The 8,684-nt window shown below is 36.1% G+C and overlaps 1 non-coding gene across 1 annotated transcript; it reads right to left on the bottom strand.

Annotated features, from left to right (window-relative positions):
- Positions 1–7,661: 7,661 nt before the first annotated feature.
- Positions 7,662–7,769, bottom strand: LOC127742512 (small nucleolar RNA R71). Its single transcript, XR_008003812.1, has one exon. It is a non-coding gene; the product is annotated as a small nucleolar RNA R71 (small nucleolar RNA).
- Between the last annotated feature and the right edge of the window lie 915 nt (positions 7,770–8,684).

Genomic DNA, 8,684 nt, shown 5'->3' with positions numbered 1-8,684 from the left:
GGCCGAATGGCCAGCCCTCTCCATGATCAAAAGACCGAATGATCAAAGACTACAAGTCAAAAGATTAAACTGTCAAAAGATATCTAATACAATAGTAACTTATCCTATTTATACTAGACTAGCTACTAAGGTTTACATGAGTAAGTAATTGATGCATAAATTCACTTCCGGGGCCCACTTGGTGTATGTTTGGGCTGAGCTTGATCTACCCACGAGCTGAGGCTTTTATTGGAGTTGAACTCCAAGTTATAACGTGTTTTGGGCGTTCAACTCTGGCTCATGACGTTTTTCTGGCGTTTAACTCCAGACAGCAGCATGTACTTGGCGTTCAACGCCAAGTTACGTCGTCAATTTCCGAATAAAGTATGGACTATTATATATTGCTGGAAAGCTCTGGATGTCTAATTTCCAACGCCGTTGAGAGAGCGCCAATTGGAGTTCTGTAGCTCCAGAAAATCCATTTCGAGTGCAGGGAGGTCAGATTCCAACAGCATCAGTAGTCCTTTTGTCAGCCTTTTTCAGAGTTTTGCTCAAGTCCCTCAATTTCAGCCAGAAATTACTTAAAATCACAGAAAAACACACAAACTCATAGTAAAGTCCAGAAATGTGAATTTAACATAAAAACTAATGAAAACATCCCTAAAAGTAGCTTGAATTTACTAAAAACTACCTAAAAACAATGCCAAAAAGCGTATAATTATCCGCTCATCAGTTGGTGATCTCAATAATAGAAGCTGCAAGGTAGAATATCTCTTTCAAGTATAGACTTAGTTGCTGTTGTAACGCCTTCAATCAATAACTATCCTTGGAAAAAGAAAAAGTAAGAAGGAAAGAAAGAAAAACCAAGAATTGGCAACAAAAAGGAAAGAAACAAATAATAAGGCTAGACACCAATAGCTTGGACTTTAGGACATATGCCTATAGTGCTTTTTGTACTAGGATCTGCTTGGATAATTAGGTTCTAAGGAGTCTTTTAAAACTTGGTAACTTGGAATAACTAATCTGGGATTACCAACCGAAAGTCCATTATCAAGAGCAACCTATTTACAAAGCATTTAGTAACCCAAAGAGGTGTTGGGCATCAATGTTTCTAAGAAGAATTGTGAGCCAAGTGTCTGTAGTGAAAAGGTGTTGAGAAAAATTGAGCCAAAAAGTTGATGCAACACTTGACACTGAGCCACAATTAAGAAATAAGTTTCTGAAAAAAAAAAAGAAGGAAAATATAACAAGGATCAATAAAGAAGGCATTATAGCAGCAACTCTGGTTATCACTTAAAGGGACATTTTAACCCTGAACTCTAATAAAAGTAGAGCTTCAATTACATCTGCATAAAACCCCATGAACCAAATTCAATTACCTGCTAAATAAGGACATATATGCTTTTCTGTTTTCTTTCATTTCTTCTCATGTTTTAGTGCTTGCTTGGGGACAAGCTAGATTTAAGTTTAGTGTTGTGATGACAAGCCATCTTATGCTAGTTTCACAAGCATTTTTCATTTGTTTCATTAGGTCTTATGCACTTTCTTACACAATAAGTAAGTGGTTGGAGTGGAATTTCATGATTATTTTGATTCAATCAAACATCATTTATTTTATATAAAATCATGAGATTTATGCAAGAATTAAGTGATTATTATAAACGATGCAGTTTCTTATGATTTTGGTGAGACCTTGATTTCTTGTTTGATTGATTTTAGGTGGGAGAGTGAAGAAAAGGAGAAGCACTCCAGAGTAACGTTGCGTTCAAAGAAAGAACACCACGCTCACTTGCGACGCGCACGCGTACAGGACGCCTACGCGTCAAGGGCAATTTTTGAAGATCCACGCGTACGCGTGCATGACGTGTACATATGCATGACGCGTACACGTGGTAATGGTTGGCATTCGTTTTCAAATAGAACGCTACGTTCATTTACTAAGCGTTTTCGGGCTGATTGAAATTTGGAAGCAAAGTTCTGCAATCGGCGCACATGCGTGCATGACGCGCACGCGTCGATGGAGCACCTGGGACAAAGCACGCGCACGCGTATGCGTGACTGCCGCTGAAACCTGGATTTGACATTTGGCTACCCACGCGCACGCGCAGAGGACGTGCACGCATGGCAGCGCTCACTAACCCAACGTAGCGCTCAATAAGAGAATGCTATTGATGACGCGTACACGTGAAAGGGGCGCGCGAGCATGGTGGGAACTGAAGATTGATAGTGACGCGCATGCATAAGTGACATGTACACATTGATGAGCAAAATCGCAAAGGGATGCCCACGCGCAAGGAACGCACACGCGTGGATGAATGAATGCTGCTCTCACTTTGAGAACGCAACGTTTCCCTGGAAGCAGCAACCAAGTGTCATTTTGATCCACTTCTCCATAGGTCAAAAAGCCCACTCGAAGTGCTTGAGGACTGAAATAGAAAGTGTATAAATAGGAGCAAATTTGATTTCATAGAGTCTCTCTTTTAATTTCTTTTTAGAATTTTGGAATTAAGATCATATCTGAGTTTTCCTTTCTATTTTGTTTTCTCTGTTCTGCAACTTTTACTTTTCTATTTGGGTCTTGGACTTCGGATTGAAGAATTCTTCTGAATTCCTTCATTGTGGAGTTTTCTTTTATTTTTCCTTGGATAGTTTACGAGTTGGAGATCTGATCATAGTTTTCATTTTATTTTAACTCTTCTGCAATTTCACTTTTCTGTTTTGTTACTGAAGTCCTGATTTGAATTTTGTCATCTGAGAGTTCTTTAGTTTACTGCACTTTACATTTTCCGGTTCTCTTTTGATTCCCATTACCCAAATCCTTTTATTTTTCATGCAATTTAAGTTTCTTGGCAATTTAGATTCAGCAATTTAAATTACTTTCACTTTAAGTTTCAGTTATTTACCTTTCTTGCAATTTAAGTTTCAGCTCTTTTAATTTCTTGCACTTTAAGTTTCTGCAATTTACTCCTTCAGCAATTTAAGATTTTGCCAATTTACTTTCTTCATTTTATTTTCCTTGTAAGTTCAGTTCTGTTAGTCAAATTTCACCCAAATCTTCAAATATTCACTTAACTAAATTCATCACTATACTAAAGTTGCTCAATCCATCAATCCCTATGGGATCGACCTCACTCCCGTGAGTTATTACTACTTGATACGACTCGGTATACTTGCCAGTGAGTTTGTGTGGAATCATTTTTCCCTCATCATTCCCCCACACTTAAATAAAATACAGTCTTCAACCTAAACTAATCAAATATGCAATTCAAGGTAATTCATGGTTTTCCGCTTAGGGTTGTGATGTGCTAACAATTAGAACAAAGGGGATTAATCATAGAAGGAGCATAGCACACAATGAATAAAATTTGTGGTTATAAATTGTAACCGCTCATTAAGGCTCAACAACTCACAAGGTTGCTTTATTCTATCTCTCTTCTATGTTCCATAAAAATCATTCAAGCAAGTTTTAAAAACAATTTTCCAAATCAATTCAATAGAATGCCCTTGAAACAAAATTTTTGAAAATTTTTGTTGTTTTTCACAAAAGTTATTTCCTATATATGTACGTATGTTGTGATGGATGCAATTTTCATAAAAATTTTCCTAGTTCTTTTCCTAATTTTCAAGCAGCAAAAACTAACATAAACAATTAGGATCAAAATTGAACTAGGTGCTATACTATTCACATCATCCAATCGTAACTTCTATTTATAAGCTATATCATGCAAAGGATGCAAAATGCAATAGATATAAACTATGAACAAACTAAGATATATGTACTAAAAGAAAATGCAATGCAACAATCAAAAGCACTATAAATATCTACAAGAGAAATAATAAAAAGAAATAAAAATAAAATACAAAGTGTTTGAAAAAGAAAGTTTACACTCTAAAATGACGAATCCTCCCCCAAACTTAAGCGTTGCACGGTCCTCTATGCACGAACACGGTCCGGGGAGAATGTCATTAAGAGCTCCACCTTCGGTTGGCGGGTGACGGGGCTCGGGTTGCATGGAAATTGCCAAGTTCAATGGATTCTTGGAATCTCCCTTTTTGGTGTCCTCTTCCTCTCCCGGCTCCTTGCCTTTATGTTTCATCCTCAAAAAGAATGGATAAGGTATTGATGAGCGGATAATTTATATGCTTTTTGGTATTGTTTTTAGGTAGCTTTTAGTAGGATCTAGCTACTTTTAGGGATTTTTAATTAGTTTTTATGCAAAATTCACATTTCTAGACTTTACTATGAGTTTGTGTGTTTTTCTATGATTTTAGGTATTTTCTGGCTGAAATTGAGGGACCTAAGCAAAAATCTGATAGGAGGCTGAAAAAGGACTACTGATGCTGTTGGATTCTGACCTCCCTGCACTCGAAATGGATTTTCTGGAGCTACAGAACTCAAAATGGCGCACTCTTAATTGCGTTCGAAAGTAGACATCCAGGGCTTTTCAGAAATATATAATAGTCCATACTTTATTCGAGTTTAAATGACGAAAACTGGCGTTCAACACCAGTTCCATGCTGCATTCTGGAGTCAAACGCCAGAAACACGTCACAAACCAGAGTTAAACGCCAAAAACACGTCTCAACTTGGTGTTTAACCCCAACAGAAGCCTCTGCACGTGTAAAGCTCAAGCTCAGCCCAAGCACATGCCAAAGTGGGCCCCGGAAGTAGATTTCTGCACTTAGACTTATTTCTGTAAACCCTAGTAACTAGTTTAGTATAAATAGAACTTTTTACTATTATATTAGACATCTTTGATCAGTTTATGCAATCTTAGACATTGGGGGCTGGCCTCTCGGCCATGCCTGGACCTTCATCACTTATGTATTTTCAACGGTGGAATTTCTACTCAACATAGATTAAGGTGTGGAGCTCTGCTGTACCTCGAGAATTAATGCAAAGTACTACTGTTTTTCTATTCAACTCTTGTTTATTTCTATTCTAAGATATCCTTTTGCACCTAAGAATCTGATGAATGTGATGATTATGTGACACTCATCATCATTCTCACCTATGAATGCGTGCCTGACAACCACTTATAATCTACAAGCAAATAAGCTAGAATGAGTATCTCTTGGGTTTTTAAACTAGCATCTTCATGGTATAAGCTAGAATCCATTGGCAGCATTCTTGAGAGTCCGGAAAGTCTAAACCTTGTCTGTGGTTTTCCGATAGGATTCAGGGATTGAATGACTGTGATGAGCTTCAAACTCACGACTGTAGGGCGTAGTGATAGACGCAAAAGGATCAATGGATCCTATTCCTGCATGATTGAGAACCGATAGATGATTAGCCGTGCAGTGACAGCGCACCTGGACCATTTTCACTGAGAGGACGGATGGTAGCCATTGACAACGGTGATCCCCCAACATACAGCTTGCCATGGAAAGGAGTAAGAATGATTGGATGAAAGCAGTAGGAAAGTAGAGATTCAGAAGGAACACAGTATCTTCATGCGCTTATCTGAAATTTTCACCATTGAATTACATAAGTATCTTTATCTTTATTTTATGCTTTATTTATCTTTATATTCGAAAACCATTATAACCATTAGAATCCGCCTGACTAAGATTTATAAGATGAACATAGCTTGCTTCATACCAACAATCTCTGTGGGATCGACCCTTACTCACGTAAGGCTTATTACTTGGATGACCCAGTGCACTTGCTGGTTAGTGATGCGAAGTTGTGAAGAAAGTGCTGAGATTATAAACTTGCATACCAAGTTGAGCACCATTGTTAGAGATCAGAATTTTGTACACCAAGTTTTTGGCGCCGTTACCGGGGATTGTTGAGTTTGGACCACTAAAGGTTCATCTTGTTGCTCAGATTAGGTAATTTTCTTTTCAAAAAGTATTCAAAAAATTTTCAAAATTTTTTATTTGTTCTCGTTTTTCCAAAAAGAAATTTTCAAAAATAATTAATAAAATCATAAAAATAAAAAATATTTTATGTTTCTTGTGTGAGTTTAGTGTCAATTTTTAAGTTTGGTGTCAATTGCATATTTTTATTTTTCTCAAAAATTTTCGAAAAAATTCATGCATGGTGTTCTTCATGATCTTTAAGTTGTTCTTGGTAAGTCTTCTTGTTTGATCTTCATATTTTCTTGTTTTGTGTCTTTTCTTGTTTTTCATATGCATTCTTGTTTTATTAGTGTCCAAACATGAAAAATTTCTAAGTTTGGTGTCTTGCATGTTTTCTTTTCTTGAAAATTTTTCAAAAATAAGTTCTTGATGTTCATCATGATCTTCAAAGTATTCTTGGTGTTCATCTTAACGTTCATAGTATTCTTGCATGCATCATGTGTTTTGATTCATAGTTTTTATGTTTTTAGTCATTTAGTTGTTTTTCTCTCTCATCATTAAATTCAAAAAAATAAAAAAATATCTTTTCCTTATTTTACTCATAATTTCGAAATCTTTGGGTTGACTTAGTCAAAAAATTTTAAAATTAGTTGTTTCTTGTTAGTCAAGTCAAGATTTCAAATTTAAAAATCTTATCTTTTCAAATGTTTTTTAAAAAATCAAATCTTTTTCTTAATTTCATTTCAAAATTTTCAAAACTTTACTAACAACTAATGTGATTAATTAAAAAATTTGAAGTTTGTTACTTTCTTGTTAAGAAAGGTTCAATCTTTAAATTCTAGAATCATACTTTTAGTTTCTTGTTAGTCAAGTAATCAATTTTAATTTTAAAAATCAAATCTTTTTAACTTCCTTTTCAAATCTTTTTCAAAATAAATTTCAATCATATCTTTTTCAAAACCAATTTCAAAATCTTTTCTAATTTCTTATCTTTTCAAAATTCATTTTCAAATCTTTTTCAACTAACTACTTGACTTTTTGTTTGTTTCTTATCTTTTTCAAAACCACCTAACTACTTTTCTATCTCTAATTTTTGAAAATCACTAACCATTTTTCAAAAATAATTTTCGAAAACTCCTCTCTCTCATCTCCTTCTATTTATTTATTTATTTACTAACACTTCTCTTCATCTAAAAATTCGAACCCCCTCTTCTCTTCTGTGTTCGAATTTTTTTGTTCTCCTTCTTCTATTCTTTTCTTCTTCTACTCACATAAAGGAATCTCTATACTATGACATAGAAGATTCCTCTTCTTTTCTGTTCTCTTCTTTTTATATGAGCAGGAGCAAGGACAAGGACATTCTTGTTGAAGCAAATCCTGAACCTGAAAGGACTCTAAGGAGGAAGCTAAGGGAAGCTAAAGCACAACCCTCTAAAGAGGACTTGACAGAAACATTCGAAAAAGAAGAAGACATGGCAGTCAAAAATAACAATAATGCCAACAATGCAAGGAAGATGCTTGGTGACTTTACTGCACCAAATTCTAACTTACATGGAAGAAGCATCTCAATTCCTTTCATTGGAGCAAACAATTTTGTGCTAAAGCCTTAATTAGTTTCTCTGATGCAACAGAATTGCAAGTTTTATGGACTTTCATCAGAAGATCCTTTTCAGTTCTTAACTAAATTCTTGCAGATCTGTGATAATGTTAAGACTAATGGGGTTGATCCCGAGGTCTACAGGCTTATGCTTTTTCCTTTTGCTGCAAGAGACAGAGCTAGAGTATGGTTGGACTCTCAACCTAAAGACAGCCTGAACTCTTGGGATAAGTTGGTCACGGCTTTCTTAGCCAAGTTCTTTCCTCCTCAAAAGCTGAGCAAGCTTAGAGTGGATGTTCAAACCTTCAGACAAAAAGAAGGTGAATCCCTCTATGAAGCTTGGGAAAGATACAAGCAACTGACCAAAAAGTGTCCTTCTGACATGCTTTCAGAATGGACCATATTGGATATATTCTATGATGGTCTGTCTGGATTGTCTAAGATGTCATTAGACCACTCTATAGGTGGATCTATTCACCTAAAGAAAATGCCTGCAGAAGCTCAGGAACTCATTGACATGGTTGCAAATAACAATTTCATGTACACTTTCGAAAGGAATCCTATGAGTAATGGAATGCCTCAAAGGAAGGGAGTTCTTGAAATTAATGCTCTGAATGCCATATTGGCTCAGAACAAAATGTTGACTCAGCAATTCAACATGATCTCTCAGAGTCTAAATGGATTGCAAAACACATCCAACAGTACTAAAGAGGCATCTTTTGAAGAAAAAACCTATGATCCTGAGAACCCTGCAATGGCAGAGGTTAATTACATGAGTGAAGCCTATGGAAACACATATAATCCCTCATGGAGAAATCATCCAAATTTCTCATGGAAGGATCAACAAAAGCCTCAACATGGCTTTAATAATATTGGAAGAAGCATGTTTAGCAATAGCAAGCCTTTTCCATCATCTTCTCAGCAACAGACAGAGAATTCTGAGCAAAGCCCATCAAGCTTAGCAAACATAGTCTCTGATTTATCTAAGGCCACTTTAAGTTTCATGAATGAAACAAGGTCCTCCATTAGAAATTTGGAGGCACAAGTGGGTCAGCTGAGTAAGAAAATCACTGAAACTCCTCCTAGTACTCTCCCAAGCAATACAGAAGAAAATCCGAAAAGAGAGTGCAAGGCCATTGATATAATCAATATGGCCAAACCCAAAGAGGAAGGGGAGGACATGAATCCCAATGAGGAAGACCCCATGGGACGTCCTCCAGATAGAAAGGAGTTCCCTATTGAGAACCTAAAGGAATCTGAGGCTCATATAGAGACCATAGAGATTCCATTAAACTTCCTTCTG

Source organism: Arachis duranensis, chromosome 1 (assembly GCF_000817695.3).
Source record: "Arachis duranensis cultivar V14167 chromosome 1, aradu.V14167.gnm2.J7QH, whole genome shotgun sequence".
NCBI lineage: Eukaryota > Viridiplantae > Streptophyta > Magnoliopsida > Fabales > Fabaceae > Arachis > Arachis duranensis.
Note: the sequence above shows the minus strand (reverse complement) of the source record. Positions and strands in the feature narration are given on the sequence as shown.